This window comes from Bos indicus x Bos taurus, chromosome 1 (assembly GCF_003369695.1).
Source record: "Bos indicus x Bos taurus breed Angus x Brahman F1 hybrid chromosome 1, Bos_hybrid_MaternalHap_v2.0, whole genome shotgun sequence".
Taxonomy (NCBI): Eukaryota; Metazoa; Chordata; class Mammalia; order Artiodactyla; family Bovidae; genus Bos; species Bos indicus x Bos taurus.
Window position 1 is genome coordinate 42,780,461 of NC_040076.1, and position 19,512 is coordinate 42,799,972.

Sequence of the window (19,512 nt, forward strand, 5' to 3'; positions counted from 1 at the left end):
GGTGTGTGTTAAAATTAGCTGGTTTTATTTCTGTCTCCCTCACGAGCTGGGAGCTACTTCATGTCCAGGATACTGTTTCTTTTTGGCTTCCTCTTCCTGAATTGCTCCCTCCGCTGATTTTTACATAGCTGGGTTCTCTTCATTACTGGGGCTTCAACTTAAAATTCCCTTCAGAAAACCTTTTATAATAATCTTAAGAATTTAAGTCAGAAGCCCACCACAAATTCACTGTTGTATCACTCAGTTTTCATGTAGAGCAGAGCACAGGACTTTGCATAGTCAGTGTTGTTAGAATTCTTGATAGATTATCCAAAGGTAAATTAAGTACATTCTTAGGGCACCAGGAGAAGAGGTACCCTATTTTTCTTTTTAATAGAGGTTGGCATATAATTATATTTTTAAACTTTAGAAGTCAAGTGCCAAAAAAAAAAAAAAAAAAGGTTCTTGCTGGTCTCTTCCACTTATATTATGGCTTAGAATTATTTTTATATTGAATTATTTATTGAAAATGAGCTCTGTAGCATGTGGGGCCTTTGAGTTTCTAAAGGTTTAACCTGGCACTGGTATATATTTAATATATTTGTCTTCCAAAACATTTTGAAAATAAATTGGACAGATATTATTATCCGGTCCCATGTTGAAGAGCACACTGCTCTCCCCAAATCTTCATGTGTTCACCAACCAGGAAGCTCTCTGAACCCTATCTTGTTGGGCTTTTACAGTAGGCACGATTGATTAAGTGATTGGCCAATGGTGACTTAATTCACCCTCCAGTCTCTCCCCACTTTGGGGAGGTCTGGGAATGAATCTGAAAGTTCCATCCCTCTAACCACAGAGTCAAACACCCTCTTCCAACACCACAAGAGAAAACTCTACACATGGACATCACCAGATGGTTAACACTGAAATCAGATTGATTATATTCTTTGTAACCAAAGATGGAGAAACTCTATACAGTCAGCAAAAACAAGACTAGGAGCTGACTGTGGCTTAGGTCATGAACTCCTTATTGCCAAATTCAGATTTAAATTAAAAAAGGTAGGGAAAACCACTGGACCATTCAGGTATGACCTAAATCAAATCCCATATGATTACACAGTGGAAGTGAGAAATAGATTTAAGGGACTAGATCTGATAGACAGACTGCCTGATGAACTATGGACAGAGGTTTGTGATGTTGTACAGGAGACAGGGATCAAGACCATCCCCAAGAAAAGAAATGCAAAAAATCAAAATGGCTGTCTGAGGAGGCCTTAAAAATAGCTGTTGGAAAAATGAGAAGTGAAAGGCAAAAGAGAAAAAGAAAGATATACCCAGTGGAATGCAGAGTTCCAAAGAGTAGCGACGAGAGATAAGAAAGCCTTCTTCAGTGATCAGTGCAAAGAAATAGAGGAAAACAATAGAATGGGAAAAACTAGAGATCTCATCAAGAAAATTAGAGATACCAAGGGAACATTTCATGCAAAAATGAGCTCAATAATGGACAGAAATGGTAGGGACTTAACAGAAGCAGAAGATATTAAGAGGTGGCAAGAATACACAGAAGAACTGTGTGAAAAAGATCTTCATGACCCAGATAATCATGATGGTGTGATCACTCACCTAGAGCCAGACATCCTGGAATGTGAAGTCAAATGGGCCTTCAGATCAGATCAGTTGCTCAGTCGTGTCCGACTCTGTGCGACCCCATAGACGGCGGCCCACCAGGCTCCCCCGTCCCTGGGATTCTCCAGGCAAGAACACTGGAGTGGGTTGCCATTTCTTTCTGCAATGCATGAAAGTGAAAACATAAAGTGAAGTCACTCAGTTGTGTCCGACTCCTAGCGACCCCATGGACTGCAGCCCACCAGGCCCCTCCGTCCATGGGATTTTCCAGGCAAGAGTACTGGAGTGGGGTGCCATTTCCTTCTCCAATGCATGAAAGTGAAAAGTGAAAGTGAAGTCACTCAGTCATGCCCAACTCTTATCGACCCCATGGACTGCAGCCCACCAGGCTCCTCCGTCCATGGGATTTTCCAGGCAAGAGTACTGGAGTGGGGTGCCATTGCCTTCTCTGGTATTTAGGAATATATGGTCCCAAAAGGACATTTATCAGAAATCAAAGGGACAATTCTCTTTTCCACATGAGGGAAATCATCTTTTGCTGCTGTTGGCATATTTTTCTGAGTATCTCTTGGCTAAATTTTCAAAATAGCAGAAGAATCAGTTTATCAATATATAGTGGGTTTAGCGCATTACTTAGAAATGTTGATATCATAGACTCTTAGACATATACATTTTAGGAATTAGAAAATTAATCCTATATATATGTAGAAACTGATTCTGAAAACAGTTATATTGCTAATACAGTCAAGTTATTCCATTACTAGACACCATGTGGTGTTAATTTGAATGGCTAGATAAGTATACTGCCCCTTAAAGAAATGCGTGTGTGCTAAATCACTTCAGTTGTGTCCAAATCTTTGCAACCACATGGTCTGTAGTCCGCCAGGCTCCTCTATCTGTGGGATTCTCCAGCCAGGAATACTGGAGTGGGTTGCCATGCCCTTCTCCAGGGGATCTTCCTGACCCAGGGATCGAACCTGCAGTCTCTTACATCTCCTGCATTGGCAGGTGGGTTCTTTACCACTAGTGCCACCTGGGAAACCCCTTTAATGATATGGTTTGGTCCAAAAGATAAAATTAAAGATAAGTAGAGAAAAAATGAACTAAGAAACATGTCTAACAGAATTTTCCACCTGGAAATCAAGCAGTAATCTTGATTTAAAATTAGTTCTCAAAGCCTGCATTTTTATAAACTCTATAGAGGGGCCAGGAAGGGAAAGGCTACCCACTCCAGTTTTCTGGCCTAGAGAATTCCATGGACTCATGGGGTCACAAAGAGTTGGACACGACTGAGTGACTTTCACTCACTCATAGAGGGTCCATGGTTATTTTCTGATGAGAGCCCGGATTGTCAGCATACTAGGGTGCTAGTTGTACTGCAAGACGCTTTTCAGGCTGTAAGATGAAAAATGTGACTGACTTTAACAGTGAGTGTATTTTAATATATTACATATTAATATAATATATGGCATACACAATTCGGTAAATTAACTGTACAACAATTCCAGAATTGGATAATTTAGCAGCTGGTCCACCTCATGAAGGATCCATCCTTTCTGTCTTGTTGTTCTGCCATCTCCAGATGCTAACTTGATGGCTCATTCCTGGAAGAAAGACAGAGAGAACACTCATTTTTTTCATTTACCTTCTGAAGAGATAAGAAAAAATTTCCAAAGGCATGCCTGTTATTGACCTCCTCAACCACAATGGTTACATGGTTGGTTCAAGCCAATCCTGATTTACACCCCTGGGGCTGGAAAAAGTCCAATCTCCCTTAAAGTTTATGGCCCATTGAGTTCTCAAAATACTTGGGTTTTGAGAGCAGGGGAAAATGGATTTCAGACCAACCATTCCTTCAAGAAGGCAGTGTGTCTGACGGTCAGTGGGGCACAAAGAAGGGTTTGTATCACTCCTTCTCCCACCATTTATATCAGCTTCTCCCTGATAGCTCAGTTGGTAAAGAATTCGCCTGCAATCCAGGAGACCCCAATTTGATTCCTGGATTGGGAAGATCCCCTGGAGAAGGGAACAGCTACCCACTCCAGTATCCTGGCCTGGAGAATTCCATGGGGTTGCAAAGAGTTGGACACAAGTGAATGATTGTCACTTTCTCCCACCCCATTATAAAAAGGAATCCTTATTATTCACAAGTTGTTCCAAATACTGAGATGAATGTTGCTTTTGTCATTTTCACTTAGGCTTGGCTATTTTTCTGGATAGAAGTAAAATAAGTAATTACTTTCTGTTGCTTTAACTGCAAGAGGATTTAAATGCAGCTCTCATGTGACTCCGATCCCTATTCCCGAAGCTACTAAGCTTAAATCCCTCAATCGGCTCAGCCAGTCCTTATGGTTTCCAAATCCTTTACTATGTCTTCTCACTACACATTTTTTATTTCTCGTTGATGAACTAGGAGAAACTCAACTTTCAAAACCTACCTCTGGAAAGCCTTTTCAAATTCCTTGTGGTCATTCTGCACCCCCTTCTCTGGTGTTGTCCTCTCATGCCTCCTCAGTACCAACATATACTGAACTCAACATGCAGTCATTATGCCAAAGGCTTCATCGAGTGTCTCACTTAGCCTTCACAGGAACCCTATGGGACAGTTAAAACTTTATCTCAGTTTCATAAATGACAACACTGAGACACAGAGAGGTTAAGTCATTTGTGAGGTCACACAGTATATAAATGGTGAGACCCGGATTCAAAACCAGATGATTAGACTCCAGGGTCCTGGCTCATGAGCATTAGATTCTACAACCTGCTATGCTCTTATCTCCAGAGTTCTTCTTGCCAAGTGACTGGAACATAGTGAACACTTTACAAATGCTAAATGAATGACTGACGATTTTTCTCTTCTGTAGAATATCATTTATTATGTGATGCCTGGTATTGAAAACACTGCTCCAAATGGCTTTTGACCAGAACAAAATAAATAGCACATGTGGGAAGCCAGATAATGCTCCCTCCCAAAACTGTCTATATCCTAATCCCCAGAAACTGTGAATGCTGTGCTACAGTCCATGGGGTAGCAAAGAGTCAGACAGGACTAAAATCACTCACTCAATGACAGCTAGCCGTCTTCTCGTCCTCTTGATGTTCGGCACGTTGAGTTTTCAGACTACAGACAGATTAATCTACAAATATAGATGCTCTCTTCTCATTTTTTAAAGGCTCTTAGTTGGCATCTGCCCCCACATGTTGTTCAAACCCTCTGGATTGTCACCGCCATCCTATGCCTGTTGTTTGCACTCACTGATGCTGCTACCTTAGAAGTCTGTTTCCCAAGAGCCCATTCACAAGAAAAAACAAATTCCCCCATAGGCTTGGGACTGTATTCTCATCACAGAACCTAACATTATGCATTTGGATGTAGTTAGAAATTGTTTTTAATCTAAATTTCTAAAACATCTGTGTATGGGAGAGAAAAAGAAAATTTATCTGAAGTTAAACCATAAAGCACCTTTAAAGTATTTTGAATCCTGAAAATCAGTGATAGAATGAAATTTCTGACCTCAAGCTAATAGATCCTTGCGTTTATTAAATAGGATATAAAATATTTACTGGATGACTCAATGGACATGAGTTTGGGTAAACTCCGGGAGTTGGTGATGGACAGGGAGGCCTGCTGTGCTGCAGTCCATGGGGTTGTAAAGAGTCGGACACGACTAAGCGACTGAACTGAACTGAAAATATTTATTATTGTGTCTTGCCTACCTATCTACATTTGTGTTTTGTTAAGAACCTTGTTATTCCTCCTATGAATCGGAGATATCATCTGTCTCACAGTCCTTTAATAAAGTCTTTAACTTGGGAAGTCGGTATATTTAATTCCCTAAACCGTTTTTGAAGTGGCATCAGCTACTTCTGGAAACCTATTAGAAATAAAAATTCCCAGGCCACACTCTAGTTCCACAGAATTAGAAACCCTGAGGTGGGGATGACAATCTGGAGCAATAATTAGGCTATTGAGCTATGTTAGGCGGCCAGAGTCAGAATGTAAGAACTCTAAAGCTCTTTTAGGAAAAGTCATTCATATTTCAGCGGCTAAGAAACTTGGGTAAGATTGTCTTCTGGCAAATTCTAAGTAAGTGCATGTCATTTTAAGCAAACACTAGAAAAGAAAAATATTTAGGAAAAAATAGACCAGGAAGATTATTTTTTGCATAAAGCAAATTTCCAAAGTTATCTCTCCAAGTTCTCCCAGGAAGTTGTTTCCTCTAGTTTCCACCAGGCTGTTTATCTCCAGCAGTTACAAAACCCTGATAAACAGTGTTAGTCTACAAGTATGCTCATTTGCAATCATCATCATGTTGGGAATTTTGGACATTCACCACTGTGTTCTTTGAACTTAGCCAATGTATGACACAGAATCTCAGAAAGTGTTTGTAGTCTGAAACTTATGAGCCTATTTCCCTCATATCACTTCACAAGGCAGAAACTCCAGTGTCTAGGATTCTGTATGTTTAATGCCTCAATTGTCATTGTGCTGGGCATACAGTAGGTTCTCGATAAACCTATAAATGACTAAATCAATGAAACCCTGATTGTTCACTTGCTGTCATGTCCAACTCTTTGCGAACCCCATGAACTGCAGTATGCCAGGCTTCCCTGTCCTTCACTTTCTCCTAGGGTTTGCTCAAACTCATATCCACTGAGTCAGTGATGCCATCTAAACCATCTCATTCTCTGCCACCCCTTCTCTTCATGTCCTCAATCTTTCCCAGCATCAGAATTGACTGGTGTGCAGAATGGCTGCGATCCAAAAGTCTACAAATAATAAATGCTGGAGAAGGTGTGGAGAAAAGGGAACCCTCTTACACTGTTGGTGGGAATGCAAACTAGTACAGCCACTATGGAGAACAGTGTGGAGATTCCTTAAAAAACTGGAAATAGAACTGCCTTATGATCCAGCAATCCCACTGCTAGGCATACACACTGAGGAAACCAGAAAGGAAAGAGACACGTGTACCCCAATGTTCATCGCAGCACTGTTTATAACAGCCAGGACATGGAAGCAACCTAGATGTCCATCAGCAGATGAATGGATAAGAAAGCAGTGGTACATATACACAATGGAGTATTACTCAGCCATTAAAAAGAATACATTTGAATCAGTTCTAATGAGGTGGATGAAACTGGAGCCTATTATACAGAGTGAAGTAAGCCAGAAGGAAAAACATAAATACAGTATACTAATGCATATATATGGAATTTAGAAAGATGGTAACAATAACCCTGTGTATGAGACAGCAAAAGAGACACTGATGTATAGAACAGTCTTATGGACTCTGTGGGAGAGGGAGAGGGTGGGAAGATTTGGGAGAATGACATTGAAACATGTAAAATATCATGTAAGAAACGAGTTGCCAGTCCAGGTTCGATGCACGATACTGGATGCTTGGGGCTAGTGCACTGGGACGACCCAGAGGGATGGTATGGGGAGGGAGGAGGGAGGAGGGTTCAGGATGGGGAACACATGTATACCTGTGGCGGATTCATTTTGATATTTGGCAAAACTAATACAATTATGTAAAATTAAAAAAAAAAAAAGATTGCATGTGGAAATGGAAAAAAAATAATAATAATAATTGACTGGTGTGATCTCCTTGCAGTCTAAGGGATTCTTAAGAGTCTTCTCCAGTACCACAGTTTGAAAGCATCAATTCTTCCATGCTCTGCCTTCTTTATGGTCCAACTCTCACATCCATACATGATTACTGGGAAAACCATTGTTTTAACTAGACGGACCTTTGTTGGCAAAGTGATGTCTTTTCTTTTTAATCCTCTGTCTATGTTTGTCATAGTTTTCCTTCCAAGGAGCAAACATCTTTTAATTTCATGACTGCAGTCACCATCCATAGTGATTTTAGAGCCCAAAGAGAGGAAATCTGTCACTGCTTCCACCTTTCTCCCTTCTATTTGCCATTAAGTGATGGGACTGGATATTGTGATGTTAGTTTTTTTAATATTGAGTTTTAAGCCAGGTTTTTCACTCTCCTTTTCACCTTCATCAAGAGGCTCTTTAGATCCTCTTTGCTTTCTGCTATTAAAGTGATATCATCTGCATATCTGAGGTTGTTGATATTTCTCCTGGCAATCTTGGTTCCAGCTTGTAACTCATCATGCCTGGCATTTTGCATGATGTGCTCTGCATATAAGTTAAATAAGCAGGGTGACAATAAACAGCCTTGACCTACTCCTTTCTCAGTGTTGAACCAGTCAATTGTTCCATGTAAGGTTCTAACTGTTGCTTCTTGAGCTGCAAACAGGTTTCCCAGGAAACAGTTAAGATGGTCTGATAAGAGTTTTTCACAGTTTGTTATGATTCATACAGTCAAAGGCTTTAGCATAGTCGATGAAACAGAAGCAGATGTTTCCTGGAATTCCCTTGCTTCCTTTATGACCCAGCAAATGTTGACAATTTAATCTCTGGTTCCTCTGCCTTTTAACCCAGTTTGTATATCTGGAAGTTCTTGATTCAAGTACTGCTGAAGCCTAGCTTGAAGGATTTTGAGCATAACCTTACTAGCAGAGGAAGTGAGTACAGCTGTCTGGTAGTTTGAACATTCTACAGTCCTGTCCTTCTTGGGAACTGGCATGAAAATTGACCTTCTCCTGTCCTGTGGCCATTGCTGGGTTTTCCAAATTTGCTAATATATTGAGTGCAGTGCTTTAATAGCATCATCTTTTAGGATTTTAAATAGCTCTGGTGGAACTCCATCGCTTCCACTAACTGAGTCCCTTTTAATTCAAAAATTGAGAATAATAGAAACCCTAAAACACCATCACTATCAGGGTTCTGATGAAAATGGTGTACAATCACCCTTTACAACAGAGTTTTTATTGTCACTTCTCAGAAAAACTACTGGAGGAGGGTCAAGCATTCTAAGTATTTTGATATGCTTCTAAGCAAGTTTCTACTGCATGTAAAAAATCCTAAAACATGTTTTGAAATTTTGGTTACAAATAAATAGGTGCTTATTGTGCAAATCAAACATTCAGAAATTTATAATTTAGAAAGAAAAGTCCTCCATGAATACATCCTCCAGAGGTGGTTCATGTTCATGGCTGGTGTGTATCCCCTTAGACACCTTCTGTTAGTGTTCTAACATAAGTTTTATTATAACCATCATTATTTCTATTACTTTTTTTTTTTTTTACATCTCACAATAACAGGATCCTACTAGGCAACCTGTTTAGCAACTTGCTGCTAAAATTTAATAATATCTTAGACATTATTCCAAGTCATTAGATGCAGGACTAGTTCATGGTTTTAGTGATTACACAGAAATCTCTTGTATATGTGATCCCTACAACTCCAATCCCTTAGCAATGGTTGTTTGACTCATTCTGGTATCTCTTCATTATATTTAATAAGCAATAAGAAAGTGAAGTCACTCAGTCGTGTCCAACTCTCTGCGACCCCATGGACTGTAGCCTACCAGGCTTCTCTGTCCATGGGATTTTCCAGGCAAGTGTACTGGAGTGGGCTGCCATTAATAAGCAATATCTAAATGGCAATTCTTAAACACAACTTTGCATAACTATGTAAGGTGTCTGCAACAGAAGTTTCTATCAGTGGAACTGCTACAATAAAGTATACATTGTATACATAAAGTATATATAATGTATACATAAAGTATATATTCTACAGTAAAGTGTTCATGTTTAAAATTATAATTGACTTTATTAAAATATCCTTTGGAAAAACCTCACCAGTTTGCATTTGCACCAAAAGCACGAGAAATTATCTTCACACTAAGTTTTAATAATCATGATTTTCACCAATAAGTGTAAATGATATATAGCTTTAAATTTGATTAGTGAAGTCAAGACTCTTTTCAAATTTACTAGAATGTAAGCTCCAAAGAGCCAGAAATTACTGTCTGTTTTCTTCACTGCTACTTAATATATACCTGTTTAGAATGGTATCTGGCACATAGCAGGCATACATATTTGTTTAATTAAGTAATGTTTATTTTTCTCCTCAGACTGCTGTTCTTTCCATGTAGTTTCCCTATTTTTCTACTAAATTCTTGATTTTTTTTTTTTTTTTTTTTTGCCTCCTAAGAGCTCTTGGCCTGATAAGAAGAGAAACCATTTGATATGTGCTGCAAGTATTTTTTCCCAGCTTGTCTTTTTATTTTTTGGTGTATTTTATCTTTAGAAACTGCATTTTTGTGAAGTCAAATGTATTAACCTTTTTCTTCAAGCTTCTTTCATGCCTAGTTTTTCCCACTTCAAAATAAAAGCAAGATTCACATAGATTTTCCTCTTGTTCTTTCAATGTGGGCTTAAGGGTTTTATTTTTGTTTTCATCTGATATTTTTATCTGGTCTCTATTGATTGGAAAAACACACTGTATAGAATAAAGAGCATACAGGTAAGGAATCACCAAGTTAAAGAATTCAAATTTGTACCTAAACACGGATGCATTTTTATTTGACACTTTTTTTACTGTCTTTCCCAAACACAAATAACTTTGTTAGTGTCTTTTTAAAAATTACAAGTATTACTCATATACATTATAAATATCACAAGTTAGAAACATTTAGAGTATACAGCAAAAAATCCTCCTTCCCTTTCTTTCTCTGCCACTGTAATTCTAGAAGAAATCTCTGTCAACATTTTGTCGTGTAGTCTTTAGGACCTTTTCTTATGTACTCACAAATATATACACACGTCAGTGATCCTTTATTTTTTCTGCTTGATATAAATGAATTGCACAATATGTTTTATGAATGTAGAACTTCTAAAGCCAATATAATGGCTGTCATCATATTAGTATATGTATATGCAGATTTCTAATAGTTTTGCAATAGTTGCATTCATTTTTCCAGGCCAGAATACGGAAGTGGGTAACTGTTCCCTTCTCCAGGTATCTTCCCAACCCAGGGATCAAATCCAGGTCTCCCACATTGCAGGCAGATTCTTTACCAGCTGAGCCACAAGGGAACCCCAAGAACACTAGAGTGGGTAGCCTATCCCATCTCCAGCGGATCTTCCCAACCCAGGAATCAAACTGGGGTCTCCTGTATTGCCCATGGATTGTTTACCAAAGGAGCTATCAGAGAAACCTAGGATATACTACCATAATATAATTAATCACTTTCTATTCTTTCTATTATTTTCCTGTTTTTAAACATTACAAGTAATGCTTCTGTGACCAACCCCATACATATTTTTGTGTTCTTATGTAATTATTTCTGCAGGATGGAGTCCTAAAACATAAAATTGCTGATTTGAAAGGAACATGCATTTACAGCAGACTAGAGTTTGGGACGGAGAAAGCAATGGCAACCCACTCCAGTACTCTTGCCTGGAAAATCCCATGGGCAGAGGAGCCTGGTGGGCTGCAGTCCATGGGGTCGCTAAGAGTCGGACACGACTGAGCTACTTCACTTTCACTTTTCACTTTCAGGCATTGGAGAAGGAAATGGCAACCCACTCCAGTGTTCTTGCCTGGAGAATCCCAGGGACGGGGGAGCCTGGTGGGCTGCCGTCTATGGGGTCGCGCAGAGTTGGACACGACTGAAGCGACTTAGCAGCAGCAGAGTTTGGGAAACACAGAGAAGCCTTTGTGCCACTCATAGCCCACTGTAATGACTCCACCTTGCACTCTGCTTCAGGAGTGCTATGGAAAATATTTTCTTTTAAGTATAAATTTTTGAACATAAAAATATAGTTAATTATTTGAGTGTAGGTTTATGTACACTTTGCCCAGCAATTCCGCTTTTAGGGATCCATCCTATAGCAAAACTCCCATGAAATGAAGTAGCAAAAGTTCAGCTCTGTAAACCAGTTATGAGACAAATGTGTTAGTTTAAAATGTCATAATTTTTATCATTAATGGTCTGAGAGCTCTGAGTGAAGTGACCTGTATATTTTGCTTGAATTATCAGTCACAGGACTGGATATTAGCAGAGCATCTTCATAGATAGATGGGGAGAGGGCATATCTGCTAGGACAGTGATCCAGGCATTGAATGCTTCTCAGAATTGAACAAGAGCTCTGAGCAAGCTGCTCTAACATACAGCAGCTTTGTGCACTGCCCCACACAACTCCGGGGGTGGGGGGTGGCGGGGGGCTACTATCTTGGGGGAGGGGCTGTCCTGCCATCAGGGGGTGCTGTGAAGGGAGTTACCCAGCAATCAGGAAGGCCAACCTCTTCATTGATGGGGTAACTGGGAACTGGTTGAGAGATTTCAGGTCCTTTCCCTTCCGATCCTCATTCCTAAATCACTTGGCTTGAGGCCAGAACTATCTTGCAGGGAGAAAAGTCAAGGAACTTTAATGAGGGTTTCGAAATTCAAATCCCAAACAACTTTTTACATCTGATCAGCTCAGTTCAGTCATTCAGTCCTGTCCGACTCTGCAACCCCATGGACTGCATCACACCAGGCCTCCCTATCCATCACCAACTCCCAGAGGTTACTCAAACTCATGTCCGTTGAGTCCGTGATGCCATCCAACCATCTCATCCTCTGCTGGCCCCTTCTCCTCCCGCCTTCAATCTTTCCCAGCATCAGGGTCTTTTCAAATGAGTCAATTCTTCCTATCAGGTGGCCAAAGTATTGAAGTTTCAGCTTCAGCATCAGTCCTTCCAATGAATATTCAGGACTGATTTCCTTTAGGATGGACTAGTTGGATCTCTTTGCAGTCCAAGGGGTTCTAAAGAGTCTTCTCCAACACCAGAGTTCAAAAGCATTAATTTTTTGGAGCTCAGCTTTCTTTATAGTCCAACTCTCACATCCATATATGACCACTGGAAAAATCATAGCTTTGACTAGACGGACCTTTGGCATAGTAATGTCTCTACTTTTTAATAAGCTCTCTAGGTTGGTCATAGCTTTTCTTCCAAGGAGCAAGCATCTTTTAATTTCATGGCTGCAATCACCATCTGCAGTGATTTTGGAGCCCCCAAAATAAACTCTCTCACAGTTTCCACTGTTCCCCATCTATTTGCCATGAAGTGACGGGACCAGATGCCATGATCTTCGTTTTCTGAATGTTGAGCTTTAAGCCAACTTTTTCACTCTCCTCTTTCACTTTCATCAAGAGGCTTTTTAGTTCCTCTTCACTTTCTGCCATAAGGGTGGTGTCATCTGTATATCTGAGGTTATTGGTATTTCTCCCAGCAATCTTGATTCCAGCTTGTGCTTCTTCAGCCCAGCATTTCTCATGATGTACTCTGCATATAAGTTAAATAAGCAGGGTGACAACATACAGCCTTGACGTACTCCTTCCCTGATCTGATAGCAGCCACCAAATTGCCCTCTAAAAAGGAAGTAGTTCTTTACACTTACTTGAATAGATTCCTTGCCACCTTTGCCAGAAATTCATTAACTCACTTATTTAAAAAAAAAGATTCACTTATTTTATTTTTGGCTGTGCTGGGTCTTTGTTGCAGTGTTCAGGCTTCTCCTTGTGGTGGCTTCTCTTGTCATGGAGCATGACTCTAGAGCAGTTGAGTTCCAGTGGTTGCAGCATGTGGGCTGCATAGTTGTGAAACCCACATCCCCTGCACTGGCAGGAAGATTCTTAAGCACTGGATAGCTAGTGGAGCTCTCATTAACTCTTTCACTGCCCCCCCCCCCACCTTTTTTTTTTTGCTTATCTGATTTCTCATTACTGTCTAGATTTTTTTCACATAGTTTTATTATTTAAAAAAGACACTAAAATTTTTGCAAGTTTTTGGATAATTTGTATTTCTTCAGTGAATTGCTTGCTGATGTTCTGTGCTCTATTTTTAAATGGGTAGTCTTATTTTTTGTTTTTTGATCCATAGGAATTCTTAATTTATTCTGGATATTAACCATTTTTAATAATATCGCAATCATTTTCCATCAGCTGTCTTAATTGTGCCTCCCATCATATAGATACTGACATGCTCCTGTGCTTAGAACACTTTGAGCCCCAGTTCCACCCTCCTCTGCTAGCTTGTTGAAGGAGAGTAAATACAGTCCCTGATAACTACTGAGCCACTAAGACCTCTGAAACCTTGACAGGACTAGCACAATCAGGAGACACTATCATTTATGAAGTGGCAAATAAGCTTTCTGGTAGACTTGAATTCCTTTCTCATGCACTCACAATTCTGGGGAAAACAATACAATGTTTATTTATGTATGCAAACATGTAGCTGATACCCTGCTCTGGAATAGAGATGTTGGAGAAGTTAGGGTTCGCTTGAGAGTACTAACTGCCATTTTCTACATTGCTGGCAGAGTCATAGCTCTAAGTTAAGATTTACATTCCTTACACACTGGTTTATTATTTTTGAGATCCACATATCCTTGAATTCTTTGTCTTTTTGGCTGCACCAGGCAGTGTGATAGGTCTTAGTTTCCTGTGCTCAGTCACTTGGTCGGCTTTGACTCTTTGTGACCCCATGGACTGTAGTCCACCAGGCTCCTCTGTCCATGGAAGTCTCCAGGCAAGAATACTAGAGTAGGGTGCCATTACCTGCTCCAGGGGATCTTCCGGAATAAGGGGTGGATCCTGTGTCTCTTACATATCCTGCACTGGTAGGCGGATTTTTTTTTACCACTGTGACAAATAATTGCTTGTAGGAGATAAAACCACAAGATAATCAGAAGACAGATCTGGCAGGATCTTTACCTAGAGTTGGAAGAAGGACTGTATGTTGGTCAAGTTCAGTCTTGAGCCAGGTACTGTTCAAAACTAAATCCCCCAAGCCTTGAGAATGTTAAGTTCAGTTCAGTTCAGTTCAGTTGCTCAGTTGTGTCCTACTCTTTGCAACCCCATAGATTGCGGCACACCAGGCCTCCCTGTCCATCACCAACTCCCCAGGGCTGATTTCCTTTAGGATGGACTGGTTGGATCTCCTTGCAGTCCAAGGGACTTTCAAGTCTTCTCCAACAACACAGTTCAAAAGCATCAATTCTTCGGTGCTCAGCTTTCCTTAGAGTCCAACCCTCACATCCATACATGACCACTGGAAAAACCATAGCCATGACTAGACAGACCTTTGTTGGCAAAGCAATGTCTCTGCTTTTTAATATGCTGTCTAGGTTGGTCATAACTTTTCTTCCAAGGAGCAAGCGTCTTTTAATTTCATGGCTGCAGTCACCATCTGCATGATTTTGGAGCCCACAAAAATAAAGTCTGACACTGTTTCCATTGTTTCCCCATCTATTTCCCATGAAGCGATGGGACCAGATGCCATGATCTTAGTTTTCTGAGTGTTGAGGTTTAAGCCAACTTTTTCACTCTCCTCTTTCACTTTCATCAAGAGGCTCTTTAGTTCTTCTTCATTTTCTGCCATAAGGGTGGTGTTATCTGCATTTCTGAGGTTATTGCTATTTCTCACTGCACTCTTGATTCCAGCTTGTGCTTCATCCAGCCCAGCATTTCTCATGATGTACTCTGCATATAAGTTAAATAAGCAGGGTGACAATATACAGCCTTGATGTACTCCTTTTCCTATTTGGAACCAGTCTGTTGTTCCAAGTCCAGTTGTAACTGTTGCTTCCTGACCTGCATACAGGTTTTTCAAGAGGCATGTCAGGTGGTCTGGTATTTCCATTTCTTTCAGAATTTTCCACAGTTTATTGTGATCCACACAGTCAAAGGCTTTGCCATAGTCAATAAAGCAGAAATAGATGTTTTTCTGGAACTCTCTTGCTTTTTTGATGATCCAATGGATGTTGGCAATTTGATCTCTGGTTCCTTTGCCTTTTCTAAATCCAGCTTGAACATTTGGAAGTTCATGGTTCGTGTGCTGTTGAAGCCTGGCTTGCAGAATTTTGAGCATTACTTTGCTAGCATGTGAGATGAGTGCAACTATGCAGTAGTTTGAGCATTCTTTGGCATTGCCTTTCTTTGTGATTGGAATGAAAACTGACCTTTTCCAGTCCTGTGGCCCCTGCTGAGTTTTCCAAATTTGCTGGCATATTGAGAATGTTAAAGAAAACATTTTTTTTCCCCCATAAACTTAAAAGAGGATATTGTGTGAAAGAGGTCTCTTGTCACTTTGTATCTCCAGTCCTGGGATTCATCTACTATGATCTGATGTGACCTGCTGAGAGTATGCCCCTACAAGTAGGTATCTTCTGCATAGAGTAGACAGTCCTATGTCAATCATGCCAAGAAAGCCTGCTCTTGGTCTAGGGTGTGAGAATTTGGAAGGCAGATCATATATTGGGGTCAGGAAGAAATACTACTTTCTTGAACTTTAGACTGTGATTCTCCAGAGTGCTGAATGGCACTCCAGGCTGGCGTGGGGAACCTGGCTTTCACCGGTCCCTGGATACCCTGGGATACATCCCATCAAACAATATCATTTTAATTCAAAGAGATCACACCATCTATAATTAAAAAACAAACCTAGCAAACTGGTCCAACCCTATGTGTACACTGCCTAAATATTATGGTTTCAAGGACCTTTAAAAGACCCTGCATGTCCCAATAGTTCTCTATTTCCTGGCCCTTCCCCTCCCGCTTTATTAGAATAAATCATCTATACAAAGGCTGAGTTAATTATCTTTACATTGTGAAAACATTGTAGCCCAGAGACTGCTACAAATTTACCCTGCTTAATTCTTTACCACCTTCCACAAGAATTCAAAAATTTTACATAGTTGCAATCATGTTCCCATGAAATAATGTATTCTGCATTAAAAAAAATCTTTGACATGTCAAAAGCACCTGCCCAGATAGTTACATAATAGGTAAAGCATTCTGGAAAGAGAGCTGATTTTGGTTCTAGGTACTTTCATTCAAATCACAGCTCCAAAATGGGTTGGTATGATCTTGGGCATATTATATAACCTCCTGACTCCACTTTGTCATTTCTGGGATAAGATTATTCTGGTTTGCGTGATGAATTGGAGGAACAGACATGATACATGAAGGGTAGCTGACTCATGGTAGGAAAGAACTGGTAGTTAATATCCATACTTCCTGATTTTTTTTGTGATAAGCATTGTGCCAAGAACTCTCTACCTCATCATCTATTTTAATCCTCATCACAACCCGTGAAGAGAGGTTGTACTCTCTCACTTTACAAAAGGAAGCACGTTGAGGTTAAGTCACTTGTTCAAGGTCACACAGGCCAGAGGAGGCAGTGGAATTTGAACTAGGTCATGGTGAGTAGTGTCTTCTTGGCCAATACTGACTATGAAGAAGCACAAATGTCACCTAAGAATAATGGACTGCCTCTTCCCTTAGCACATGACTTTGCAGATTCAAGAATCCTAGGAAAGGGACTTCCCTGGCAGTCTACTGGTTAAGACTTCACCTTCCAATGCCTGGTCAGGGAGTCAAGGTCTCATGTGCCCTGGGGATGAAACACTAAAACATAAAATAGAAGCAATATTGTAACAAATTCCACAGAGACTAACAAAAAATGGTCCACATCTTAAAAAAAAAAAAGTCCTAGGAAAGCTAGAGAGTAGGAGGTAAAATCACTGCTTTAATTCTGAAGATGATGAACATAAGAAGGGTAATAAACTCAGCAGAACCTAAAAGAGCATAGTAACTTCAAGAAAAATGGGCCCAGTTGGACAAATACCCTCTTCCTTGTGGTTCAGTCAGTAGAGAATTTGCCTGCAATGCAGAAAACCACCTAAAATGCAGGAGGCCCAGATTCATTTCCTGGGTGAGGTGAGAAGATTCCTTGGGGGAAGGAAATAACCCACTTCAGTATTCTTGCCTGGAAATTCCATGGACAGAGGAGCCTGGAGGTCTACAGTCCATGGGGTCTCAAAGAGTCAGACACAGTTGAGGAACTAATCCATCACCACCACTCAGATGTCTGAGGTACCACCTTTGTAATTACAAAATCTGTGTGGGTTACTACAAAGGCAATTTGTAGAAAGGGTACCGGTTGGGGAATTCCTGAACTCTTTGGGTTTTTTTGATTGTGTGTGTGTGCTCAGCCGAGTCGGATTCTTTGATAAAATTGGGAAAATAACAAGTGCTGCCTCCTAGGGCTGTTGTTAAAATCAACACCAACACCAGAAGGTCCATCACAAAGGACTTTGTTTCAGGGCCTGACACGTTACTCACTCTGAACTGCACCCAAGTCTGTGGCTCTTCTCCCAGGGCATATGATTTATTTCACAAACACTGACATTTAAAAAATACAGCTATCCAAGTATCATCACTATAGTACACGCATTTCTCAAGGGAGACCTATTTTAACAAGCAAATACACATTTCGTCTTCCTTCCCCCTAACGCATCGTTTCCTCCAAAAGACAAAAAGCACTAACACATTTGTCCTTGAAGGGCAGAGCTCAGAAATTCTGGTCTCTCTGGACACTCCCGCCCTTTCTGCTGGGGACCAACCGCCTGCCCCGCCTCGTGTCACAGAAGTCCCCGCCGAGCCAAGCAAAAAGTGTTTACTTCTGCCGCCTGCCAGCCCGGCGGGGAGGAGAAAGCTCCCTAGCCGCCCCTCTCTTTCTCCCCTGCAGCTTTCAAACAAACCGGGGCGGGAAAGGAGTGTCTCCTTGGCTGTGGAACCAGATCCTCCTACCTCGTCCAAAGCCACCCGCCGCTTTCCCCGGGCCTTCCCTTGGTGATTTTCCTGTCCGGGACGCCCGGGGAGGGCGCGCGGCTGGAGTCCCGCCAGCCGGAAAGGTAGGGGCTCGGCCGCGCTCCAGCCTCGCCCGCCCGGGGACGCCGGGCCCCAGCGGCTCTCTCTGCACCTCACTGCCCCGCACCTTCCTCGGCGCACTCGGCGGCGGCCACAGCCGCTGCCGCGAGAGGAGCTTCCCCGCGACTCCGGAGGCGCTCGGCGCAGTCGCCGAGGATCCGGCCCCGGGCGCTGTGGGCAGCGCACGCGCCGCCGGGCGCCTCGGATTTCTCGCTGGTCCCCCGCCGGGTCTGGGAGACTGCCTCCTTCCCGGGCCGCCGCTGAGCCGCGCTACCGTCCTCCGGTTTCCGCCGGCTCGATGCTGCGGCTGCCGCGGGAGAGGCAGCACCCGGCTGGAGAGAGCGGCTGCGGGCGAGCTCCCGGCCCCGGAGCCCCGCGCGCCTCTGCGGTCTTCGCGCCTGGGCCTCGGCGAGTAACTCTCCCCAGCCCGCTTCGCTGCGGGTTGGCATCGGCGGGGGGAGGGTGGGGGAGGGAGGTTGGGGGTGGGGAGATCCGCGGGCTTTGCCTCTGAGGCTGAGGATCAGGGGCCGGGGGGCGCGCCTCCATGCACCCTCCCACCCCCAGGAGCCTGCATGCGCTTGCCCGGCGCCCCGGGTTCAGGGAGTGGGGGGCGCGCGGACCCGGGTGCTCACCGGGTAAGGGCGGCTGGGGCGCTGGGCACTGGAGCGGCCGGCGGGGGTGACGGGTTCCTCGCTCACTGTTGTTTCTTTGTAAAAGGGGATGTACGCGACCCGGGGCGAGAGGTCTGGAAAGTTCTCTCGTTTTACCTTAGAAAAAATCTACGAGAAACCCTTCTTCCCGCCACAGTGGAACTAGACCTAAAGAAACCAGCTCGGAGGCGATTTGGCTCAAAGTGCAGGGACGAGAAAATTGCAGGGACTTGGCCTGCCGTTAATTTGGGGGAAAGGGGAGAAGAAGCTAGTGGTTTTGAGGCCGAATGCTACCGAGCTCCCTGGCGATCTCAGCTCCTTGTGTGGTGTTATTTGGGCTTGAAAGAGAATCTATAAAAGGCAGTTTTCAGAAAATAAAAACAAACCCAAAACACCTTTGCGGGGGTGGGGTGGGGGGGTGGGGTGCAGGTCTTAAGTGGAAGGGCGGGGAGAGAGGTTGGTGACCGGGTTGAGGGTGGGGTTGCTGTTCGAAGATGTTGTTTTAAAAACGGTACTTGGGAGTGGTGATGAAAGCGACATCTTGAATGCCAACGTATCGGAAACTACAGAAGCCGCAGATTCTAAATCCAAAAGTCACACGTGCTTTAAGAGGCCCGCCACCTGAGAACTGTAA

General features: G+C 42.3%; 1 protein-coding gene and 1 long non-coding RNA gene across 7 annotated transcripts in view; one reads left to right on the forward strand and one right to left on the reverse strand.

Annotated features, from left to right (window-relative positions):
• Nucleotides 1–3,021: 3,021 nt before the first annotated feature.
• LOC113902310 lies at nt 3,022–19,276 on the reverse strand. Of its 2 annotated transcripts, none has more exons than XR_003513777.1 (3): nt 18,861–19,276; nt 4,044–4,200; nt 3,022–3,209 (listed from the first exon to the last, which is right to left on the reverse strand). It is a non-coding gene; the product is annotated as an uncharacterized LOC113902310 (long non-coding RNA). The 2 variants fall into 2 exon arrangements; XR_003513756.1 differs by lacking the exon at nt 18,861–19,276 and adding an exon at nt 18,109–18,483.
• Nucleotides 17,924–19,512, forward strand: part of ST3GAL6 (ST3 beta-galactoside alpha-2,3-sialyltransferase 6) — an 87,720-nt gene continuing 86,131 nt past the window's right edge. For 2 of the 5 annotated variants that reach the window (XR_003513700.1, XM_027557094.1), the window contains exon 1: nt 17,924–18,212. The gene's annotated coding sequence lies outside the window, so the exon portion shown is untranslated. The remainder of the gene's footprint in view (nt 18,213–19,512) is intronic. The other 3 variants (XR_003513721.1, XR_003513739.1, XR_003513710.1) reach the window with 2 other exon arrangements.